Source organism: Phyllobates terribilis, unplaced genomic scaffold (assembly GCF_046119375.1).
Source record: "Phyllobates terribilis strain yellow unplaced genomic scaffold, ASM4611937v1 Scaffold_602__1_contigs__length_984359, whole genome shotgun sequence".
In the NCBI taxonomy this organism is placed as follows: domain Eukaryota; kingdom Metazoa; phylum Chordata; class Amphibia; order Anura; family Dendrobatidae; genus Phyllobates; species Phyllobates terribilis.
In genome coordinates this window covers 959,947-984,360 of record NW_027363362.1, presented here as the reverse complement: position 1 = coordinate 984,360, position 24,414 = coordinate 959,947, and the positions used below count along the sequence as shown (strand labels likewise).

The 24,414-nt window shown below is 46.6% G+C and overlaps 7 non-coding genes and 2 pseudogenes across 7 annotated transcripts; all 9 read left to right on the top strand.

The window, feature by feature from the left end:
* Nucleotides 1-3,661: 3,661 nt before the first annotated feature.
* LOC141233699 (U2 spliceosomal RNA) lies at nt 3,662-3,832 on the top strand (annotated as a pseudogene).
* A 1,118-nt stretch (nt 3,833-4,950) lies between these two features.
* LOC141233591 (U2 spliceosomal RNA) lies at nt 4,951-5,141 on the top strand. Its single transcript, XR_012299664.1, has one exon. It is a non-coding gene; the product is annotated as a U2 spliceosomal RNA (small nuclear RNA).
* Nucleotides 5,142-6,262: 1,121 nt separating this feature from the next.
* Nucleotides 6,263-6,453, top strand: LOC141233590 (U2 spliceosomal RNA). The gene has a single exon (XR_012299663.1). It is a non-coding gene; the product is annotated as a U2 spliceosomal RNA (small nuclear RNA).
* A 1,121-nt stretch (nt 6,454-7,574) lies between these two features.
* LOC141233588 (U2 spliceosomal RNA) lies at nt 7,575-7,765 on the top strand. The gene has a single exon (XR_012299662.1). It is a non-coding gene; the product is annotated as a U2 spliceosomal RNA (small nuclear RNA).
* Nucleotides 7,766-8,886: 1,121 nt separating this feature from the next.
* On the top strand, nt 8,887-9,077 carry LOC141233587 (U2 spliceosomal RNA). Its single transcript, XR_012299661.1, has one exon. It is a non-coding gene; the product is annotated as a U2 spliceosomal RNA (small nuclear RNA).
* Nucleotides 9,078-10,198: 1,121 nt separating this feature from the next.
* LOC141233586 (U2 spliceosomal RNA) lies at nt 10,199-10,389 on the top strand. The gene has a single exon (XR_012299660.1). It is a non-coding gene; the product is annotated as a U2 spliceosomal RNA (small nuclear RNA).
* Nucleotides 10,390-11,507: 1,118 nt separating this feature from the next.
* LOC141233585 (U2 spliceosomal RNA) lies at nt 11,508-11,698 on the top strand. Its single transcript, XR_012299659.1, has one exon. It is a non-coding gene; the product is annotated as a U2 spliceosomal RNA (small nuclear RNA).
* Nucleotides 11,699-17,875: 6,177 nt separating this feature from the next.
* Nucleotides 17,876-18,065, top strand: LOC141233670 (U2 spliceosomal RNA). The gene has a single exon (XR_012299737.1). It is a non-coding gene; the product is annotated as a U2 spliceosomal RNA (small nuclear RNA).
* Nucleotides 18,066-19,186: 1,121 nt separating this feature from the next.
* LOC141233708 (U2 spliceosomal RNA) lies at nt 19,187-19,264 on the top strand (annotated as a pseudogene).
* Nucleotides 19,265-24,414: the final 5,150 nt, after the last annotated feature.

Below are 24,414 nucleotides of genomic sequence, written 5' to 3'. Positions count from 1 at the left end.
ACATTGTTACATTTGGCATTCAGCCAGATGGTAATAGCTTTGCTTTTCTTGATGAAGGTTGAGTTGATGTTTTCTTTCTTTTTTTTTTCAGGTTATGTGTGATCCCCTTTATTTATGCCGCATCATTCTGGATGGGACATTGTGTCCCTTAATGTTAGGCAAATTAGATCTGTTACCCGAAGAACAACAGTTCTGGATTATCTAAAGGGTTTGAGTGCAGATGTCTATTGTCTACAAGAGTGTGGGATTACTGAATCTCCAGGGGATAAGGACTGGCCTTATGGCCAGTATGTTTGGTCGGGGTCCAGCTTTAACAAAAATGATGGTGTGGGGATTTTAGTTGGTAATAAGAATATTACTATTGATAGTTACACGGTTGTGGAGGTGGGTCGCTGCATTATTGTTTTTTTGAGTTATAGGGGGTGGAAGGTTAGAATGATTAATTTATATTGTCCTACTAAAAAAGAGGAGCGGCTTGCTCTTCTTGAGAAATTGAGTTTTTTTCTCCCTGGAAAAATTCCTACAGTTTTTGTTGGTGACTGTAATTGTGTCACAGAAGGTAATGTGGACATTACGGGAAAAAAGTTATCTCAACTTATTTCTGATTTTTCTTTCTTAGACGCTGCAATACTTGAGTATGGCATTCCACCACCGCCTACATATTATGCTGACCGTGGTAATATTTCATCGAGAATAGATAGGATGTTATTTTCCAAAAATATGGTTTGTTCAAGTTATGTTCAACATAAGGTACCTTTTTCTGATCATGAGTGTTTGCGTGGAGTTTTTAGTGCGAATGGGGACATGGTGTTTGGGGGTGGGGTTTGGAAATTGAATACGAGGTTGTTGGAGGATGAGGAGGTGATGAGTGAGTTGGAGAAAAGGTATGCAAGTTGGAGGTGGCGTAAGCGTGATTTTGGTAGTGTGCTTGAATGGTGGGATTGGGTGAAATTACAGTTAAAAACTTTCTTTAAAAAATGGGGCTACAAAAAAGCTGCCAGATATCGTAATAGATTTAATGACTTAAGTAGACGGATTGATTGGTTGCGTGGGTGTGTTAGGAAAGGAATGGATATGTCTGATCAGCTTGAGGTTGCTAAGAATGAGTTAAAATGTCTTCTGGATGAAAAAGGTAAAGAGATTATTTACCGTACCAAGTTAGAGCATTTGGAAAAGAATGAAAAGTGCACCAGGTACTTTTTTAAAAAAATGAATGGAAGGAAGTTGGATTTGAGTGAAGTGGTAGGTGAAGATGGATCTAGTGTGGTTGGGAAGAATGTGTTGAATGAGGTGAATGGCTTCTATAGTAAGTTGTACGATGAGAAATGGATTGATCCTGGACTTGTGTCGCATGTATTGAGTGGTATGGAGAAGAGACTTGGTTCGGATGAATGTGATGCTTTGTGTGAGGATGTTATTTTGGATGAGGTGAGGAATGTTGTTATGAGTGCTAAAAAGAATAAGACGCCTGGGAAGGATGGGTTGCCTGTGGAGCTGTATGTGAAAGCTTGGGAGTTTTTGGGTAAGGACTTGACTGAGGTTTGTAGGTATATGTGGATGAATGGTGTTTTGTGTGACAGTATGAAAGAGGGTATAGTGGTTCTTGTGTTTAAGAAGGGTGAGAAAAAGCGTTTGGAGAACTGGAGACCCATATCATTGCTTAACGCTGATTATAAGGTCTACAGTAAATTGTTAGCAAATCGTATGCGTGAGGTGATTGGTAGGGTTGTGGAGGATGACCAAGTGTGTGCCGTGCCTGGTCGGAGTATAAGTGATAATTTGTTATTGTTAAGGGATATGCTTGGGGATTGTAAGACTAGAAAGCAGAAGTGTATGGTGTTAGCAATTGATTTCGAAAAGGCTTTTGATAGAGTTTCGCATGTGTTTCTGTTTAAAGTATTGGAGAGGATGGGTTTCCCTAGGGTTTTTCTGAATGGAGTTAAGTCTTTATATGATTATGTGTCAAGTGAGTTTTTAGTGAATGGATGGTTGTCTGACAAAGTGATGATTAGGTCTGGTGTAAGACAGGGGTGCCCTATGTCCCCTGTCTTGTTTGTATGTGTGATTGAGCCTTTGCTGTGTTTAGTGAGACGTGAGAAAATGATGAGAGGATTGTTAGTGCCTGGGAGTGGTGGTAAGCATGTGAAGGTGTTAGGTTACATGGATGATGTTGTGATGGTGAGTGAAAGTATGGCTTCAATGAGTAGGGTGAGGTTGCTTTTGGATTTTTTCTGTGGTGCATCAGGTTTTAGAGTTAACTGGACTAAGTGTAGTTTCAAATGCTTTGGAGATGACAGTATTCGTATGGAAGGTGTTAAGTATGAGGAGAGTGCAATTAAGGTTTTAGGGGTATTTTTCAATGATGATCTGAAAGGAAATGAGAGTTGGGACGAGTGTGGTATGCGTGTTGAGCGAAAATTGAATTTTTGGAGAATGAGAGATCTTTCTTTGCGGGGCAAAGTTCTAGTTATCAAAGCAGTGATCTTACCCATTCTGCTTTTTGTGGCCATAATTTTTCCATCCCCTTTTAGGAAAGTGAAGAGAGTTGAGAAAATGATTTTTTCTTTTTTCTGGTGCAGCAAGATGGAGAAGCTGAAGAGGGAAAGCCTTTATAAGGCCTGCCAGCATGGTGGTTTGGGATTTCCTAATGTTGAGGTTTTTTTAGGGCTCCATTATATTAAGACGATTGTGGTATTGTTGGGTAAAGGTAATAAGGGTGCATGTATGGCAAGTTATTCTGCAGGATGGATGTTGTATGGGTTAGGTTGGAGAAAGAGGGATGCGAGAGTGCCTGTGTCTTTTAAGTGTCCGGTGTGGTATGAGGTGATTGAGAAGTTTGTCAAGAAGTATGATTTGCTGAGTGTGCCGGTGGATGAGTTTAGAATGACTAAGAGGGTGTATAGGAAATTGTGTGCAAATGAGGTCGAGTCTAATATTGTTGGTTTGAGAGGGAATGAGGTTGCGGATGCTTGGAGAAAGTTGGGTATGTATGGGATGTCCAACAAACAGAAGGATGTAGTGTGGATGGCGTTTCACAATATTCTTCCAGTGAGAGACGTTCAAAAGAAGAGAGGTTTGATTAGGTCGGATGTTTGTCCAAGAGATGGATGTAATGGTTGTGAGACGGTTATGCATCTGATGTGGGATTGTGATTTTGCGCAAGACGTGTGGAAATGTGTAGGGGGGTTGTGTAGGAGTTTGGCAGGAGTGACTTTTGTGGATTGGCGTGTGGTTATGTTTGGTATTGGTGCAAGTGGACGTGTAAAGGAGAGAGTTTTGTGGTTAATTATGGCTTGTGTGTTAGAAAGTTTGTGGGATGTGAGGAATCTTTGTGTATTTAAAAGGAAATCAATTACAGTAAATGAATGTATTAGGATTATTCTTTCTAGGCTATTTTTGATTTACAAGATGGATAGTAGTAGCGGTGGAGGAACAGATGCCGAGGGAATATGGAAATTTAAAAAGTGGAGGCATATTGTAAAATTTCAGTGATCTTTTGGTTTATATTAATAAGATGTTCTTCTTTCTGTAATATTAGGTTACTTTATGCTTAATAAATATGGCCATGATGATGAGAAGTTTTTTTGCAACAGTTTTGGTATATCCTACTGATTTGCTATAAAACTAACCTGAATGGTTTAAAAAAAAAAAAAAAAAAAAAAAAAAAAAAAAAAAAAAATCTGTTTTTATCAGTTTAATATCTGATACGTCCCCTATCTGGGGACCATATATTAAATGGATTTTTAGAACAGGGAGATGGAAAAAGAGCTTGCTCTGTCCACTCCACGCATTGACCTGGTATTGCAGTATCTCCAGGACCGGTGCACCCCTTCTTTAATGCAGTTTCTAAAATCAGAAAGAATTGAATTCAATGTTTTTTGTTCATTTTGCTTGTTTGTCGGATTTTGGGATGGACTCTTTGGCTTTGCTTTTCTTCTCCTCATTGGATTTTTCATGTTCAAAGTTGCAGAAGCCAGATTACAAGCTCATTTTGGTTCAACTTCAGCAACTGTGCATTGCATTGCCATGTAATGTAATGAAATGCTATCTTTCTAGCTCTCCCTTTTTACTTCCTTTTGGATAAACAGACATATTAGGCAAGCATTTTGGAGCTTTCACCTAAATAACTACAGGTGGTGAGATAAGCTGCACAATATAATTGACCTTTCAGTATATTGTTGCACACACACCATCTATTTAGCAAATGCCCTTGTTATCAACAGCAGCCTTTTAAACTCACCTGAGCTAACAGGTATGTGCGCTGGTTACTCTGCTGCGCTTAAAATTTCTTTTTTGGTTTGCTACAATGCCTTTTCTGAAACGTTGTCTCCCTCTGCTGGAACACTGACTTCTTTCATTTAATGCCTGCAGACTATAAAAGAGAACCCAACCCAAAAAGTTTGGTTGATTAGTCTGTGGCATTCTGTTAAACTGTTGCTTATGGCGGTCTCTGTGAGCTTCTCAGCGACATTCAGCCAGCCAGGTATCCTGCATGCAGTAGATGGAATGTGGCAATGGAACGCTGGCTGCGCGTGTCATAATAGGCTCTGAGCCTTTATATACCTGTGCACAGCAGCAGCCACCTTCAGTCTGCTGCTGGACAGCCAGCAGCAGCAGCAGCAGCAGGAGAGGTATGTAATCAGCAGCCCTCCTGCTAAGGGTAGACAGCTGCTCGTTCCACCCCAGCCCCCGCCTTAATTGGTTCTCCTCCCTTCCAACGATGTTGAGGCGGGTGGGAACAGCAGGGGGTGAAGGTGCTGTGTTTAAAGAGGTGGAGTTATGCAGATCTAAAACGCGTGGATTGCAGCAGCAGCAAGCCGAAAAGTGCAGGCATGTAAGGGATCTAGAGGTTGACAACATGTCTTCTTAACGGGAGTCCAGGAGCTCATCTCCACAAATGGACTTTTCAGGATCCTTGGGTGGCTCCGTAATTTGAAACCAATTCTGGTTATCGCTTCTCGGCCTTTTGGCTAAGATCAAGTGTAGTATCTGTTCTTATCAGTTTAATATCTGATACGTCCCCTATCTGGGGACCATATATTAAATGGATTTTTAGAACAGGGAGATGGAAAAAGAGCTTGCTCTGTCCACTCCACGCATTGACCTGGTATTGCAGTATCTCCAGGACCGGTGCACCCCTTCTTTAATGCAGTTTCTAAAATCAGAAAGAATTGAATTCAATGTTTTTTGTTCATTTTGCTTGTTTGTCGGATTTTGGGATGGACTCTTTGGCTTTGCTTTTCTTCTCCTCATTGGATTTTTCATGTTCAAAGTTGCAGAAGCCAGATTACAAGCTCATTTTGGTTCAACTTCAGCAACTGTGCATTGCATTGCCATGTAATGTAATGAAATGCTATCTTTCTAGCTCTCCCTTTTTACTTCCTTTTGGATAAACAGACATATTAGGCAAGCATTTTGGAGCTTTCACCTAAATAACTACAGGTGGTGAGATAAGCTGCACAATATAATTGACCTTTCAGTATATTGTTGCACACACACCATCTATTTAGCAAATGCCCTTGTTATCAACAGCAGCCTTTTAAACTCACCTGAGCTAACAGGTATGTGCGCTGGTTACTCTGCTGCGCTTAAAATTTCTTTTTTGGTTTGCTACAATGCCTTTTCTGAAACGTTGTCTCCCTCTGCTGGAACACTGACTTCTTTCATTTAATGCCTGCAGACTATAAAAGAGAACCCAACCCAAAAAGTTTGGTTGATTAGTCTGTGGCATTCTGTTAAACTGTTGCTTATGGCGGTCTCTGTGAGCTTCTCAGCGACATTCAGCCAGCCAGGTATCCTGCCTGCAGTAGATGGAATGTGGCAATGGAACGCTGGCTGCGCGTGTCATAATAGGCTCTGAGCCTTTATATACCTGTGCACAGCAGCAGCCACCTTCAGTCTGCTGCTGGACAGCCAGCAGCAGCAGCAGCAGCAGCAGGAGAGGTATGTAATCAGCAGCCCTCCTGCTAAGGGTAGACAGCTGCTCGTTCCACCCCACCCCCCGCCTTAATTGGTTCTCCTCCCTTCCAACGGTGTTGAGGCGGGTGGGAACAGCAGGGGGTGAAGGTGCTGTGTTTAAAGAGGTGGAGTTATGCAGATCTAAAACGCGTGGATTGCAGCAGCAGCAAGCCGAAAAGTGCAGGCATGTAAGGGATCTAGAGGTTGACAACATGTCTTCTTAACGGGAGTCCAGGAGCTCATCTCCACAAATGGACTTTTCAGGATCCTTGGGTGGCTCCGTAGTTTGAAACCAATTCTGGTTATCGCTTCTCGGCCTTTTGGCTAAGATCAAGTGTAGTATCTGTTCTTATCAGTTTAATATCTGATACGTCCCCTATCTGGGGACCATATATTAAATGGATTTTTAGAACAGGGAGATGGAAAAAGAGCTTGCTCTGTCCACTCCACGCATTGACCTGGTATTGCAGTATCTCCAGGACCGGTGCACCCCTTCTTTAATGCAGTTTCTAAAATCAGAAAGAATTGAATTCAATGTTTTTTGTTCATTTTGCTTGTTTGTCGGATTTTGGGATGGACTCTTTGGCTTTGCTTTTCTTCTCCTCATTGGATTTTTCATGTTCAAAGTTGCAGAAGCCAGATTACAAGCTCATTTTGGTTCAACTTCAGCAACTGTGCATTGCATTGCCATGTAATGTAATGAAATGCTATCTTTCTAGCTCTCCCTTTTCACTTCCTTTTGGATAAACAGACATATTAGGCAAGCATTTTGGAGCTTTCACCTAAATAACTACAGGTGGTGAGATAAGCTGCACAATATAATTGACCTTTCAGTATATTGTTGCACACACACCATCTATTTAGCAAATGCCCTTGTTATCAACAGCAGCCTTTTAAACTCACCTGAGCTAACAGGTATGTGCGCTGGTTACTCTGCTGCGCTTAAAATTTCTTTTTTGGTTTGCTACAATGCCTTTTCTGAAACGTTGTCTCCCTCTGCTGGAACACTGACTTCTTTCATTTAATGCCTGCAGACTATAAAAGAGAACCCAACCCAAAAAGTTTGGTTGATTAGTCTGTGGCATTCTGTTAAACTGTTGCTTATGGCGGTCTCTGTGAGCTTCTCAGCGACATTCAGCCAACCAGGTATCCTGCCTGCAGTAGATGGAATGTGGCAATGGAACGCTGGCTGCGCGTGTCATAATAGGCTCTGAGCCTTTATATACCTGTGCACAGCAGCAGCCACCTTCAGTCTGCTGCTGGACAGCCAGCAGCAGCAGCAGCAGCAGCAGGAGAGGTATGTAATCAGCAGCCCTCCTGCTAAGGGTAGACAGCTGCTCGTTCCACCCCACCCCCCGCCTTAATTGGTTCTCCTCCCTTCCAACGGTGTTGAGGCGGGTGGGAACAGCAGGGGGTGAAGGTGCTGTGTTTAAAGAGGTGGAGTTATGCAGATCTAAAACGCGTGGATTGCAGCAGCAGCAAGCCGAAAAGTGCAGGCATGTAAGGGATCTAGAGGTTGACAACATGTCTTCTTAACGGGAGTCCAGGAGCTCATCTCCACAAATGGACTTTTCAGGATCCTTGGGTGGCTCCGTAGTTTGAAACCAATTCTGGTTATCGCTTCTCGGCCTTTTGGCTAAGATCAAGTGTAGTATCTGTTCTTATCAGTTTAATATCTGATACGTCCCCTATCTGGGGACCATATATTAAATGGATTTTTAGAACAGGGAGATGGAAAAAGAGCTTGCTCTGTCCACTCCACGCATTGACCTGGTATTGCAGTATCTCCAGGACCGGTGCACCCCTTCTTTAATGCAGTTTCTAAAATCAGAAAGAATTGAATTCAATGTTTTTTGTTCATTTTGCTTGTTTGTCGGATTTTGGGATGGACTCTTTGGCTTTGCTTTTCTTCTCCTCATTGGATTTTTCATGTTCAAAGTTGCAGAAGCCAGATTACAAGCTCATTTTGGTTCAACTTCAGCAACTGTGCATTGCATTGCCATGTAATGTAATGAAATGCTATCTTTCTAGCTCTCCCTTTTTACTTCCTTTTGGATAAACAGACATATTAGGCAAGCATTTTGGAGCTTTCACCTAAATAACTACAGGTGGTGAGATAAGCTGCACAATATAATTGACCTTTCAGTATATTGTTGCACACACACCATCTATTTAGCAAATGCCCTTGTTATCAACAGCAGCCTTTTAAACTCACCTGAGCTAACAGGTATGTGCGCTGGTTACTCTGCTGCGCTTAAAATTTCTTTTTTGGTTTGCTACAATGCCTTTTCTGAAACGTTGTCTCCCTCTGCTGGAACACTGACTTCTTTCATTTAATGCCTGCAGACTATAAAAGAGAACCCAACCCAAAAAGTTTGGTTGATTAGTCTGTGGCATTCTGTTAAACTGTTGCTTATGGCGGTCTCTGTGAGCTTCTCAGCGACATTCAGCCAGCCAGGTATCCTGCCTGCAGTAGATGGAATGTGGCAATGGAACGCTGGCTGCGCGTGTCATAATAGGCTCTGAGCCTTTATATACCTGTGCACAGCAGCAGCCACCTTCAGTCTGCTGCTGGACAGCCAGCAGCAGCAGCAGCAGCAGCAGGAGAGGTATGTAATCAGCAGCCCTCCTGCTAAGGGTAGACAGCTGCTCGTTCCACCCCACCCCCCGCCTTAATTGGTTCTCCTCCCTTCCAACGGTGTTGAGGCGGGTGGGAACAGCAGGGGGTGAAGGTGCTGTGTTTAAAGAGGTGGAGTTATGCAGATCTAAAACGCGTGGATTGCAGCAGCAGCAAGCCGAAAAGTGCAGGCATGTAAGGGATCTAGAGGTTGACAACATGTCTTCTTAACGGGAGTCCAGGAGCTCATCTCCACAAATGGACTTTTCAGGATCCTTGGGTGGCTCCGTAGTTTGAAACCAATTCTGGTTATCGCTTCTCGGCCTTTTGGCTAAGATCAAGTGTAGTATCTGTTCTTATCAGTTTAATATCTGATACGTCCCCTATCTGGGGACCATATATTAAATGGATTTTTAGAACAGGGAGATGGAAAAAGAGCTTGCTCTGTCCACTCCACGCATTGACCTGGTATTGCAGTATCTCCAGGACCGGTGCACCCCTTCTTTAATGCAGTTTCTAAAATCAGAAAGAATTGAATTCAATGTTTTTTGTTCATTTTGCTTGTTTGTCGGATTTTGGGATGGACTCTTTGGCTTTGCTTTTCTTCTCCTCATTGGATTTTTCATGTTCAAAGTTGCAGAAGCCAGATTACAAGCTCATTTTGGTTCAACTTCAGCAACTGTGCATTGCATTGCCATGTAATGTAATGAAATGCTATCTTTCTAGCTCTCCCTTTTTACTTCCTTTTGGATAAACAGACATATTAGGCAAGCATTTTGGAGCTTTCACCTAAATAACTACAGGTGGTGAGATAAGCTGCACAATATAATTGACCTTTCAGTATATTGTTGCACACACACCATCTATTTAGCAAATGCCCTTGTTATCAACAGCAGCCTTTTAAACTCACCTGAGCTAACAGGTATGTGCGCTGGTTACTCTGCTGCGCTTAAAATTTCTTTTTTGGTTTGCTACAATGCCTTTTCTGAAACGTTGTCTCCCTCTGCTGGAACACTGACTTCTTTCATTTAATGCCTGCAGACTATAAAAGAGAACCCAACCCAAAAAGTTTGGTTGATTAGTCTGTGGCATTCTGTTAAACTGTTGCTTATGGCGGTCTCTGTGAGCTTCTCAGCGACATTCAGCCAGCCAGGTATCCTGCCTGCAGTAGATGGAATGTGGCAATGGAACGCTGGCTGCGCGTGTCATAATAGGCTCTGAGCCTTTATATACCTGTGCACAGCAGCAGCCACCTTCAGTCTGCTGCTGGACAGCCAGCAGCAGCAGCAGCAGCAGCAGGAGAGGTATGTAATCAGCAGCCCTCCTGCTAAGGGTAGACAGCTGCTCGTTCCACCCCACCCCCCGCCTTAATTGGTTCTCCTCCCTTCCAACGGTGTTGAGGCGGGTGGGAACAGCAGGGGGTGAAGGTGCTGTGTTTAAAGAGGTGGAGTTATGCAGATCTAAAACGCGTGGATTGCAGCAGCAGCAAGCCGAAAAGTGCAGGCATGTAAGGGATCTAGAGGTTGACAACATGTCTTCTTAACGGGAGTCCAGGAGCTCATCTCCACAAATGGACTTTTCAGGATCCTTGGGTGGCTCCGTAGTTTGAAACCAATTCTGGTTATCGCTTCTCGGCCTTTTGGCTAAGATCAAGTGTAGTATCTGTTCTTATCAGTTTAATATCTGATACGTCCCCTATCTGGGGACCATATATTAAATGGATTTTTAGAACAGGGAGATGGAAAAAGAGCTTGCTCTGTCCACTCCACGCATTGACCTGGTATTGCAGTATCTCCAGGACCGGTGCACCCCTTCTTTAATGCAGTTTCTAAAATCAGAAAGAATTGAATTCAATGTTTTTTGTTCATTTTGCTTGTTTGTCGGATTTTGGGATGGACTCTTTGGCTTTGCTTTTCTTCTCCTCATTGGATTTTTCATGTTCAAAGTTGCAGAAGCCAGATTACAAGCTCATTTTGGTTCAACTTCAGCAACTGTGCATTGCATTGCCATGTAATGTAATGAAATGCTATCTTTCTAGCTCTCCCTTTTTACTTCCTTTTGGATAAACAGACATATTAGGCAAGCATTTTGGAGCTTTCACCTAAATAACTACAGGTGGTGAGATAAGCTGCACAATATAATTGACCTTTCAGTATATTGTTGCACACACACCATCTATTTAGCAAATGCCCTTGTTATCAACAGCAGCCTTTTAAACTCACCTGAGCTAACAGGTATGTGCGCTGGTTACTCTGCTGCGCTTAAAATTTCTTTTTTGGTTTGCTACAATGCCTTTTCTGAAACGTTGTCTCCCTCTGCTGGAACACTGACTTCTTTCATTTAATGCCTGCAGACTATAAAAGAGAACCCAACCCAAAAAGTTTGGTTGATTAGTCTGTGGCATTCTGTTAAACTGTTGCTTATGGCGGTCTCTGTGAGCTTCTCAGCGACATTCAGCCAGCCAGGTATCCTGCCTGCAGTAGATGGAATGTGGCAATGGAACGCTGGCTGCGCGTGTCATAATAGGCTCTGAGCCTTTATATACCTGTGCACAGCAGCAGCCACCTTCAGTCTGCTGCTGGACAGCCAGCAGCAGCAGCAGCAGCAGGAGAGGTATGTAATCAGCAGCCCTCCTGCTAAGGGTAGACAGCTGCTCGTTCCACCCCACCCCCCGCCTTAATTGGTTCTCCTCCCTTCCAACGGTGTTGAGGCGGGTGGGAACAGCAGGGGGTGAAGGTGCTGTGTTTAAAGAGGTGGAGTTATGCAGATCTAAAACGCGTGGATTGCAGCAGCAGCAAGCCGAAAAGTGCAGGCATGTAAGGGATCTAGAGGTTGACAACATGTCTTCTTAACGGGAGTCCAGGAGCTCATCTCCACAAATGGACTTTTCAGGATCCTTGGGTGGCTCCGTAGTTTGAAACCAATTCTGGTTATCGCTTCTCGGCCTTTTGGCTAAGATCAAGTGTAGTATCTGTTCTTATCAGTTTAATATCTGATACGTCCCCTATCTGGGGACCATATATTAAATGGATTTTTAGAACAGGGAGATGGAAAAAGAGCTTGCTCTGTCCACTCCACGCATTGACCTGGTATTGCAGTATCTCCAGGACCGGTGCACCCCTTCTTTAATGCAGTTTCTTAAATCAGAAAGAATTGAATTCAATGTTTTTTGTTCATTTTGCTTGTTTGTCGGATTTTGGGATGGACTCTTTGGCTTTGCTTTTCTTCTCCTCATTGGATTTTTCATGTTCAAAGTTGCAGAAGCCAGATTACAAGCTCATTTTGGTTCAACTTCAGCAACTGCGCATTGCATTGCCATGTAATGTAATGAAATGCTATCTTTCTAGCTCTCCCTTTTTACTTCCTTTTGGATAAACAGACATATTAGGCAAGCATTTTGGAGCTTTCACCTAAATAACTACAGGTGGTGAGATAAGCTGCACAATATAATTGACCTTTCAGTATATTGTTGCACACACACCATCTATTTAGCAAATGCCCTTGTTATCAACAGCAGCCTTTTAAACTCACCTGAGCTAACAGGTATGTGCGCTGGTTACTCTGCTGCGCTTAAAATTTCTTTTTTGGTTTGCTACAATGCCTTTTCTGAAACGTTGTCTCCCTCTGCTGGAACACTGACTTCTTTCATTTAATGCCTGCAGACTATAAAAGAGAACCCAACCCAAAAAGTTTGGTTGATTAGTCTGTGGCATTCTGTTAAACTGTTGCTTATGGCGGTCTCTGTGAGCTTCTCAGCGACATTCAGCCAGCCAGGTATCCTGCCTGCAGTAGATGGAATGTGGCAATGGAACGCTGGCTGCGCGTGTCATAATAGACTCTGAGCCTTTATATACCTGTGCACAGCAGCAGCCACCTTCAGTCTGCTGCTGGACAGCCAGCAGCAGCAGCAGCAGCAGCAGGAGAGGTATGTAATCAGCAGCCCTCCTGCTAAGGGTAGACAGCTGCTCGTTCCACCCCACCCCCCGCCTTAATTGGTTCTCCTCCCTTCCAACGGTGTTGAGGCGGGTGGGAACAGCAGGGGGTGAAGGTGCTGTGTTTAAAGAGGTGGAGTTATGCAGATCTAAAACGCGTGGATTGCAGCAGCAGCAAGCCGAAAAGTGCAGGCATGTAAGGGATCTAGAGGTTGACAACATGTCTTCTTAACGGGAGTCCAGGAGCTCATCTCCACAAATGGACTTTTCAGGATCCTTGGGTGGCTCCGTAGTTTGAAACCAATTCTGGTTATCGCTTCTCGGCCTTTTGGCACGATCTATCAGGTTTACCTGTGTGGTCTTGCCTGTGAGGTGCTCTTGGTACCCTTTCTCTCGGCCTGGGGGGATCGTTCCTCTTCGGAGGGACTTAACCCCCCTGCTGCTATTGGGAGGAAGGATTAGTCCGGGAGCAACGGGAAGGGATCCCATGATGGCTTGCGCCTTTCAGAGAGAAGAGTCGGTACGTTCCTGAGTGAAGGATGCCGGCAACGCTCACATATTCATCTGGTGATGCCCGGATGAGGAACACCGTGAGGATTGAAGTTGGAGCAGCATCGAGGATGGAGAAGAATTTGGACTACATCTGCCATAGGATTCTGCTTGGAGTTCTGGAGTTTCGGCGGGAAGACATATTCTGCTTCCAGGACAACGAGTACAAGGGGACTTACACCATCACCTTCAAGAGCCAGGGATGCTGTCAGCAACTCGTACAAAAGGTAAACGAGAAAAACTACTTAGATGAATTGGATGGACTAACCTTTTGTCTCTTGTATGCTTATGACGAGATCCCCATCGTGGTGCATTTCCCGAACCCCTTTGTGGAAGCTGCAGACATCTCGACCTACCTTACCCGTTATTGTGATGATCTGAGATACCTGGGTACTGTGAAGAACGCGGTAGGCTTCTGGTGCGGCAAGAGAAGGTATATGGCCCGTCTAAAGAGGGACCTTAGTGGAGTGGGAGGAATGCTACACCCTCCCTCAACCTTCGTAATCGGTAAGAGCAGAGGCTACTTATTTTATCCTGGAATGCCAGTATGTTGCAGGAACTGTGGACAAATGGGTCATACCCAAACGTCCTGCACGGGCAGGAAAGTAGACCGCTGCAATAATTGCAGCTGTTACGGACATCTAATGAAGGACTGTCCCGCTGGGAGGAAATGTAATCTCTGCGGTGGGGCGGGGCACATGTTCCGAGGATGCCCCAATAGGACCAGGACCAGGACCTACGCAGAAGCTGCATCTTCTGCAGCTGAGCCGATGCGCCCGCCGGTCTTCACTGGCGGGCCGGCGTCGGAGGGCGTTTCGAAGGGCGAGAAGGCTGGGATGGAGCAGGGAGCCGGAGGCCCCTCTGGGGCGGCACCTGCATCGAAGTCCCTTAACGAGGGGCGGACCTTGCATGGACCGGAGCGGGGGGGTCCTCCTTCTGGGAGGGTATCCTCCGTATCGATGGTTCCCGATACCGATCCTGTTGGGCTGGAGGGTGGTGCCCCTGTGCGGTTGGCTACAGGGGACCATGCAGCGATGGCCTCAGGATCTTCCAGGGCGATTAGCCAGCCAGATGAGGGGGCTTTGCTTCTAGGTGGCGAACATCAGGAAATCTGTGTTGATCTTATCCTGATGGACCAGTCTTCCCCCCTGGAGGAGGTGGAGGAAGAGGAGGACTGCACCAGTGACCTAGTGGAGTCTGCCCCGAAAAAGAGACGGAATGTCGAAGCCCCAGCGTCTCCTGGAATGTGGCTGGGAACCGTGACCTACGAGGGGGCAACCGCCGGCTCACAGAATATCGAGTCGTTTGGGTCCTCTAGCCCGGATGTCCTGGAGCAATTTGACATACAGGGCTTTGAGTCAGGTGTCCTCATGGAAGATCCACCACCCTGACCTATGAATGCCCACATTAAGACTTGTCTCACTGAATGTGAGGTCATTAAAGAGCCCAGTCCGTAGGGCTGCTCTATTCAAGTATTTAGAAACCGCTGACTTTGACATTTGTTTATTACAGGAATGCGGGATACAACATGCACTAAATTATAATGACATCAAGACAGATTGGAGACTGGGGCCCTCCATCTGGTCTGGCTCCAATGACAACAAGTCAGCGGGGGTGGGCTTCCTCTGTTGTGGGAGAAATATTACTATAAATGCTGTCACAGAAATAGTACCAGGCAGAGTGGTTTTAGTGCATTTTAAATTTAATGGTTTTACCCTACGTGTAATGAATATTTATGCTCCCCCTGATAAGCAAGAGAGAATTAATTTATTTGGGATATTGCCATTGTACTGTACTGGGTCATCTCCCCTGATCGTAGGGGGTGATTTTAATTGTCTTTGTGCTAGTGAACAACGAGCAGGGGGTGACCCTTTACGCAAATTGGATAAGTCATGTCATCTATTGAAAGATTTTATAACTGATTTTAAATTATGCGATGCGTGGAGGTCACTCCTGCCGACGGACCCTGGTTATACGTGGTCCGGAAGAGGGGTGTCCTCCAGGATCGATTTTATTTTCCTATCAGATGATTTTAACCCTGTAAAATGTGTTTTAACATCAAATATATTTTCTGACCATAAGGGCTTGGAGGTGCACCTAGAATACCGGGATGAACAGAGGGTCAACAGGGGCCTCTGGCGTCTAAGTACTTACCTGCTGGAGGACCCTCTGATTCGACAAGACTTTGGTAAAGCCTATCAAGCCTGGCGGCGACAAAAACCTTCTGATGCCCCTATGGTAACCTGGTGGGAAAATTTGAAAAAAAAAGTCAGAATGTTTTTTATAAAAGCAGGGAGACGTAAAGCTAGAGAGAAAAAAAGATGTTTTAGTGATCTTAACACCAAACTACAAACACTTTTTAAATTCAAAGAGCTAGGGGTGGAGGTGGGAGATGATATTGCTGGCCTAAAAACTGAAATCCAGAACTGCATAGACACAAAGGGGAAAGAGGTTATTTTTAACTCTAGAGTGCAGCACTTGGAGGAGGGGGAGAAGTGCTCTCGCTTCTTCTTCAAAAAAGTCATGGATAAAAGAGAAGTGATCACAAATCTAGAGGGTGAAACATCTATGCAGGGAATGTTGAATGCTACTTTTAAGTTTTATAAGCATCTTTTTAGTAAAAAGTGTATAGATGAGTCCTTTTTATCTGATGCTCTTAATGATCTCGATTTTAAGCTAAATTTTACAGACCAGGAGTTTTTAGAACGCGATATTGTTTTAGAGGAATTATTTTATGTTTTTAAAAGTTTCTCTAAGGGTAAAGCACCTGGGTGTGACGGACTACCTGTAGAGTTTTATCTTACTTTTTGGGACATTTTAAAAGAGGACCTTTTTATGCTTTTTAAAGAAGTTTTTATTTGTGAACAGTTGCCATTTTCGTGGAGGAGAGGAGTGGTGTCTTTGATATATAAAAAAGGTGACCGCAGTGCTCTAGCGAATTGGAGACCCATAACTCTCCTAAATTTGATTACAAGGTACTTGCTAAGGTGGTTGCAGACCGGCTCAGGAGTGTCATTGCCAAACTGATCCGGCCTGAGCAGGTTTGTAGTGTACCAGGCAGAAGTATTTCAGAGGTTTTAAACGTATTAAGGGATGTAATTTGGTATTCCAGAGACCGGGGTCAAAATGTAGCTCTTTTAGCCCTAGATTTTGAAAAAGCTTTCGATAGAGTCTCTCATAGATTTCTTTTTAGAGTTTTAAAAAGGATGGGTATCCCTAATATGCTTTTAAATTGTATTAAGATTTTATATAAAAATTGTTTTAGTCAAATTTCTCTTAATGGCTTTTTAACAGATGGAGTTCCCCTTGAGTCTGGAGTGAAGCAGGGATGCCCCTTGTCGCCCATCCTGTTCATCTGCGCCATGGAGCCCCTGCTGAGCGCAATAAGGAAAGACAAAGTGATTAGAGGGGTTCCTGTTCCTGGCGGAGGTGGCAGTGATGTGAGAGTCTTTGGCTACATGGATGACGTGACGGTTGTGTGCGTGGACCCTGCTTCCCTCCGGAGGGCGGTGTTGCGCATTGATTTTTTTTCCCAGGCATCCGGTTTTAAACTTAATTTAAATAAATCTGAATGTCTGACTTTGGGATCCTGGGACACCGCCCAACTCCCGCAGCTCACTATAAAACGAGACAATGTAAAAATTCTTGGAGTTGTTTTTAACGAGGAGAATGTGGGAACTCAAAGCTGGGAGAATGTCCTAGAAAAAATGTCAAAGAAAATATCATTTTGGGGTTTGAGGTCCCTAACAATGGAGGGGAAAATTTTAATTATAAAATCAGTGTTGTTACCCCTCATACTGTATATAGCTATGGTGTACCCCCCCTCTGATGTTTTAATTAAAAAAATGACTAGGATGATCTTTATGTTTTTATGGAACTCCAAAATGGAAAAATTAAGGCGAGAAATAATGAGGAAGAATAAAATGAACGGCGGAAGGGATGTCCCCGACTTACATATTTATTTGTATTTAAATTATTTCTGCTTTTGTTTCAAACATTTTAATGGTAATAGTGCGCTAAGTTATTTTTTAAAATATACTTGTGGGATGATTTTTAAAAGATGGTTTAAGTTGTCGTTGAATTCCCCTGTTTTACTATGCCCCCCCAAACACCAAGCAATCTTAGAAAAGACTGTTCGATTTTATAGCCTTGGTGATTTTAATATGGACATTTTTAAAGACCGCAAGAAGCTTTTATCTTTTCTGAGGAGGAATGAAGATGTGACCCCCATAGTAAATTTCTCAGAAGAGAGATCGAAGCAAGTTTGGAAGAATGTCTTCGGGAAATTCTTAGCAAATGGACATAAGGACATCGCATGGATGGTGGTCCACCAGTGCCTCCCCACCAGAGAGTTTCAACACAGGAGAGGCCTGGTGGCCAGAGCCAAATGCCCCAGAGACTCATGTGTTTATGACGAAACCACCTTGCACCTTATGTGGAATTGCCCATTTGCACAGGAACTTTGGCACAAAGTTGGGATTCTTTTAAAATGGACTTGCGGTTTAAGAGATTTTAACCATGAATATGTTTTATATGGCCTTTTTAAATGTTCGACCCCTCAACAGTATTGTATATGTTGGTGTATGATTAACTGTTTTAAAGACGCCCTTTGGAAGGCACGCAATATTTTACTTTTTAAACGTGACGCTATTTCTGTGAAGGATTGTCTTAAAATTGCTTTTAGCCAGATGTATATTTATTACTTAAGGGATGTCAAATGTATTGGGAGGAGGGATGCTAATCGTATATGGGGTTTTTATGGGTGGAATTCTGTGTTTTAATAATGTACTGTTTGTGTTGTTGTTTTTGATTGTAAACCATCTTTTACGCACTTAATAAAATATGTTGAAACCTGATCTGTTCTTATCAGTTTAATATCTGATACGTCCCCTATCTGGGGACCATATATTAAATGGATTTTTAGAACAGGGAGATGGAAAAAGAGCTTGCTCTGTCCACTCCACGCATTGACCTGGTATTGCAGTATCTCCAGGACCGGTGCACCCCTTCTTTAATGCAGTTTCTAAAATCAGAAAGAATTGAATTCAATGTTTTTTGTTCATTTTGCTTGTTTGTCGGATTTTGGGATGGACTCTTTGGCTTTGCTTTTCTTCTCCTCATTGGATTTTTCATGTTCAAAGTTGCAGAAGCCAGATTACAAGCTCATTTTGGTTCAACTTCAGCAACTGTGCATTGCATTGCCATGTAATGTAATGAAATGCTATCTTTCTAGCTCTCCCTTTTTACTTCCTTTTGGATAAACAGACATATTAGGCAAGCATTTTGGAGCTTTCACCTAAATAACTACAGGTGGTGAGATAAGCTGCACAATATAATTGACCTTTCAGTATATTGTTGCACACACACCATCTATTTAGCAAATGCCCTTGTTATCAACAGCAGCCTTTTAAACTCACCTGAGCTAACAGGTATGTGCGCTGGTTACTCTGCTGCGCTTAAAATTTCTTTTTTGGTTTGCTACAATGCCTTTTCTGAAACGTTGTCTCCCTCTGCTGGAACACTGACTTCTTTCATTTAATGCCTGCAGACTATAAAAGAGAACCCAACCCAAAAAGTTTGGTTGATTAGTCTGTGGCATTCTGTTAAACTGTTGCTTATGGCGGTCTCTGTGAGCTTCTCAGCGACATTCAGCCAGCCAGGTATCCTGCCTGCAGTAGATGGAATGTGGCAATGGAACGCTGGCTGCGCGTGTCATAATAGGCTCTGAGCCTTTATATACCTGTGCACAGCAGCAGCCACCTTCAGTCTGCTGCTGGACAGCCAGCAGCAGCAGCAGCAGCAGCAGGAGAGGTATGTAATCAGCAGCCCTCCTGCTAAGGGTAGACAGCTGCTTGTTCCACCCCACCCCCCGCCTTAATTGGTTCTCCTCCCTTCCAACGGTGTTGAGGCGGGTGGGAACAGCAGGGGGTGAAGGTGCTGTGTTTAAAGAGGTGGAGTTATGCAGATCTAAAACGCGTGGATTGCAGCAGCAGCAAGCCGAAAAGTGCAGGCATGTAAGGGATCTAGAGGTTGACAACATGTCTTCTTAACGGGAGTCCAGGAGCTCATCTCCACAAATGGACTTTTCAGGATCCTTGGGTGGCTCCGTAGTTTGAAACCAATTCTGGTTATCGCTTCTCGGCCTTTTGGCTAAGATCAAGTGTAGTATCTGTTCTTTTAAGAACACAAGAGCTACGATCTACACTTGACGAGAGCGATCGAACTCGGAAGGAGAAGAGCTTCGGAGCCCAGCTGACATCGGAGAAGAAAGCCGGATATCGGTGGGAGGAAGAAGCTCTAAAGAATCCAGAAGAAGACGAAGACTCGGAGAAGAATCGGGCTGTCCTGTGGAATCTTCGAGGAAGAAAATCATCGAGACAAAGACCTTTCGGGGAATTTGTCCAGAACACGACGGGAGAAGAATCTGCATAGCTCCACCCATTCCGGGAAGAGTTCCAGATCCAGCTCCAAGAAGTAACTGCAGGAGGAAAGCCATGGCAAGCGCTGCGAGGAAGGCCGAAAAGAAGAGCCTGGAGCAGGGGACAGCCAGGAGGGCCCAGCCAGGAGCCGATTCTGACCCCAAGGACTCTGCCTCCACGACTGGCCAGCAGAAGGGACCCCAGAAGCCCCGCCACGAAGCTCCAGCCCTGGAGCCATGGATGCGGCAGACGGTGGCCCTGAAGCTGAAGGAAGTGGATGGGAGGGTGCCGGACATGTCCTCGGACGTGTTCTGCCAGAAGATGCTGCTGGATCGAGGCTTCTCCAGGTCGGACACCCTCAGCATCCAGACCTTCTTGACGGGGATCTTCTTCGTCACCTTCGCCACTGTGAACACCTGCAGGAGGTTCTGGGAAATGGTAAGCGCCAAAGGACCGGATAATTCTTTCTCTGCCTTTACAGGTAGCTGCCCTATCCAGAGGGACGAAAGGAGGATCACGGTCTCCATGCGCAACCCGCACACCCCAGGCCAAGACATCTGTACCTTCCTGAGACGCTTCTGTTTGGTTGTGAAGGAACCCTCTCACATCCTGAATGGACTCGGCTTCTGGACAGGTAAGTGGTCGGTGACCGTTAGACTTCACAGGGACCTGGCGTACTCAGACGGACTTCGGCACCTGCCCCCGACATTCTCCCTGGGCAACTCCTACGGCCTCATCTATTACCCGGACATGCCGCGGAACTGCAGGAGATGAGGCAAGAACGGCCACGAGATGAAGGACTGCAAGGAGGATGCCTGCAGGATTTGTCGAGTGACGGGACACAGCTCGAAGGACTGCCCGAAGAAGACGTCCTGCAACCTGTGTGGGCTGGCGGCTCATCTGTACAAGGATTGCCCCAAGCGTGAGAGATCCTGGGCATCGGTGGTTGCGACGACCCCAGCTCCGGAGGACAAGGCCCCGACGACCAGGCCTGTGAAGGTCAAGGACGCGACGACCAAGGCCCCAGCGGCCAAGGCCGAGACGACCAAGGCCATAGCGGTCAAGGAGACGGTGGCCAAAGCCCCAGCGACGGTCCCAGCAGCTCCGAAGCAGAAGAAAAAGTCAAAGGAGGGTAAGAGTTCTGTCACCCCTCTCTCGATCCCTCCCCCTGCCACCCCCGTCCAATCCCCCCCCACCCCGGCCACCCCTGCTGAGGATTCCACTTCCTCTTCCTCCTTCCCCTACTCCTCAGCAGGTGTCCTTTCCCCTGCCCCGGCAGCCACTCTCCCTCCCCAGACCATGGTAGCGGTGGAATTAACCTTTCCTCCACCTGCCGCTATCTCGCTATCTTTTCCGAGGAGGATTTTCCCCTTCTTGTCTCCCCAGTTCCAACCCGGGGAAAGAGGAAGGTGGAGGACAGCCCTGCTACTGAATCCTCCAAAAAGAAGATTCTGGATTTCGTAGGCGAAAAGGAGGATACCCTCCCTGAGCCAGAAGAGATGAAGCACATGGTTGAGACCCTGGTGGCCGAGCCAGAAGAGGAGGAACTGGTGGTCGCCGAGATCGAGGCCGCGCTGCTTGACCAGATGGAGGAAGAGGGCCTGCTGGTGATCCCATCACCAGCAGTCAACACCGACGAGGGACCACCCGACCGGAGTGGTAACTAAGGTGTATTGCCTGCGCTAACATTTTCTTTTTTCCCTACATGATGGCTAATATTAACTTATTTTCCATTAATGTCAGGAGCATCAAGGACAAGTTCAGACGTCAGACTATTTATGCCTTCCTTACTTCCCAGTTGTGTGATGTTTATATGTTGCAGGAATGTTCCCTTCCCTCCTCTAGGTCCTTCAAACATCTGGCCAGGGAGTGGTCCCACGGTCCATCCTACTGGTCCGGTGGGGGTGACTGCAAGTCTGCGGGGGTCGCAATTCTGATCAGGGGGGGCGCATTCACGCTTGAGTCCGTCCAGGAGCTCATCTGCGGCAGGGCTCTTGTTGTAGATGGCAACTGGGCGGGAGAACCTGTCAGGTTCATCAACGTGTATGCGTCCCCACTGAAGAATGAGCGTTTGGAGCTTTTCCAGACCCTGCGGCTTCAGCTTGCCACCACCAGGACCTTAGTGATGGCCGGGGATTTCAACTGCCCCATCGAGGAGGATGGTCGTAGTTCTGGCACATCTGCCAAGTTGGACATCACGTCCAAGCTGCTCATCGAGATGGTAACCGAGGCCTCTCTTCAGGACGTGGTGGGCTCCATGGGGAGAGGCTCCACAAACTATTCGTGGAGCCGACCCGATGGCTCACTCCGCTCCAGGATTGACTTTGTGTTCACCTCTCGGGCAGTCAGGCAGAGTAGGCACTCGATGGTCCCCTGCTTCTTCTCCGACCACAGAGCCATTCACTTACAAGGTGTCCTCGGCGACGGTTTTCCGTCCGGCCCCGGCTCCTGGAAGCTGAATTGTGCTCTGCTGGCTCAGGATGAAGTCGTGGAGGAGCTGAGAGCAGCCTACGCAATGTGGCAGTCCTACAAGGGTAGCTTCCAAACAGTCTCTGATTGGTGGGAATATGTTAAACTTGAGTTTCGCTGTTTCTTTCAGGCCAAGGGTCGACAACAGGCGTGTGAGAAGAGGAGGGACTTCAGAGGGCTGCAGCGCGAGCTGCGGTCGCTGCAGGACCTTCTTCACTGCGGCTGGGACGTGAGGGAGGAGCTGGAGGAGACCAAGAAGAGCCTGAAAAGGCACTTTGAGGAGGAGTCCAAGCGAATCGTCTTCCGTTCCAAAGTGGAGAATCTGGAGAAGGGTGAGAAATGTAACTCATTCTTTTTCAGGAAACTTCATGCCGGTCACACGCCCCTGAATGAGCTGCGAGACGAGAGCGGAAACATGCGACGTGGGAAGGAGGACGTGATGAGGGTCGTCAGCGACTTCTACAGCGAACTCTACTCCCACAAGACTACCGACCCCGACGCTGCTGATAAGTTCCTGTCAGGTATCACTAACCATCTTGATCCTGCAGGCACGGCAGCCTTGGACAAACCTCTGATGGTGGGCGAATTGCTCTCTGCCGCTAAATCCTTTAGGACCGGCAGGACCCCGGGCAGTGATGGTCTTCCAGCGGAGCTCTATGTAGCGCTGGGAGACCTCATCTGTCCGGACCTGTTGGACCTGTACGAGGAGATGGTGGTGGAGGGTAGAATGCCTCCATCTTTGAGGGAAGGAATGGTCACGATCCTGTACAAGCGGAAGGGAGAGAGGTGCGACCTGAGGAATTGGCGTCCCATCACTCTGCTCAACGTGGACTACAAGATCCTGGCCAAGACGATGGCGACACGACTTAAGACGGTCATCGGACGGATCATCCACCCGGACCAGACCTGCGGCATCCCTGGACGTCGCATCGCAGACAGCCTCGCTCTCGTGCGGGACACGGTCGAGTACATCAAGGTCCGCCGCGCACACGCGGCCCTGGTCTCCTTGGATCAGGAGAAGGCCTTCGACCGGGTTTCCCACGAGTTCATGGGCCGAGCTCTGCACCGGTTAGGTTTGGGTAACATGTTTTGTTCGTATGTCCGTCTGATGTATTTTGATATCCACAGCTCGGTGTTGGTGAACGGCTGGAAGACTGACCCCTTCCCTGTCCTCTCTGGGGTCAGACAAGGCTGCCCTCTATCACCTCTTCTTTTTGTTTGTGTTATAGAACTCTTCGCAGAGGCTATCCGGCAGAATGGAGAGATCAGAGGGATCACCGCACCGGGTCCGGGACGACACGAGGTCAAGTGCTCGCTCTACATGGACGACGTCACCGTCTTCTGCGCTGATCGTGGTTCAGTCGACGCCCTCGTCCAGACGTGTGAGAGGTTCGGCCGGGCTTCAGGGGCCAAAGTCAACTGCAGGAAGTCGGAAGCCATGCTCTTCGGGGATTGGCAGCCGGCCTCCTCCGCCCCCTTCCCCTTCAACATTCAACCGGATTTCCTCAAGATGCTGGGAGTCTGGTTCGGGAAGGAAGGAGCGGCCCTCAAGTCCTGGCAAGAACGCTTGGCCAAGGTGAAGCAACGGATCGGACTCTGGAGCCTCAGACACCTCACTTGTGAGGGTAAAGCACTCGTCCTGCGTAATGAGGTCCTGCCCGTCTTGCAGTACACGGCGCAGGCCTGGCCCCCACACGTCACTGTGTGCAGGGCCATTACCAGGACAGTGTTTCACTTTGTCTGGGGATCCAAGATGGACAGAGTCAGGCGGGCCGTCATGTACAAGGAGCCTCGCAAGGGTGGGAAGGGCGTTCCAGATATCCCCACCCTCCTGCGATCCTCTTTTGTGTGTGATTGTGTCCGCCGGACTTTGCAAGTCAAGAATGGCTCCACGGGCAGGTCCATGTCTCGCTTCTTCCTGCTTCCTCTTTGGAGGCGACTCGGCTGGGACAAGTGGGACAGCTCCTTCCCCTACAACTGGACGACGCCATGGTTCTACGGAGACGTCGTTCGATTTGTGGGGGAACATCAACTGGAGGGACTCAAGCCCGACTTGTGGAAGCCCAAAACTATCCACAAGCTCATCAGAGCCAAGGATGACGTGGAGAACATCACAGGACTTCACCAGGACACGCTGGAGACTGTGTGGACAAATGTGTCGTCTGACAGGCTGACCAACGGGCACAAGGACTTGTCGTGGATGGCGATTCAGGGCGGACTGCCCGTCCGGTCATTCATGCATGCCCGGAACCTGTGCAAGACCCGGTACTGCCCAAGGTGCCCCTTCGTGGAGGAAACATCTTTGCACACTTTTTGGGACTGCGGATTTGCACAGCGCCTGTTGACTGCCCTTGAGGACGACCTGAGGAACTCTGTCCCCAGGGCGAGCCTATCGCACCATTCTGTGCTTTACGGACTCTTCCCTGGGGTTCATACCGTCGGAGCCATCCAGGAGGCTTGGCGCCTTATG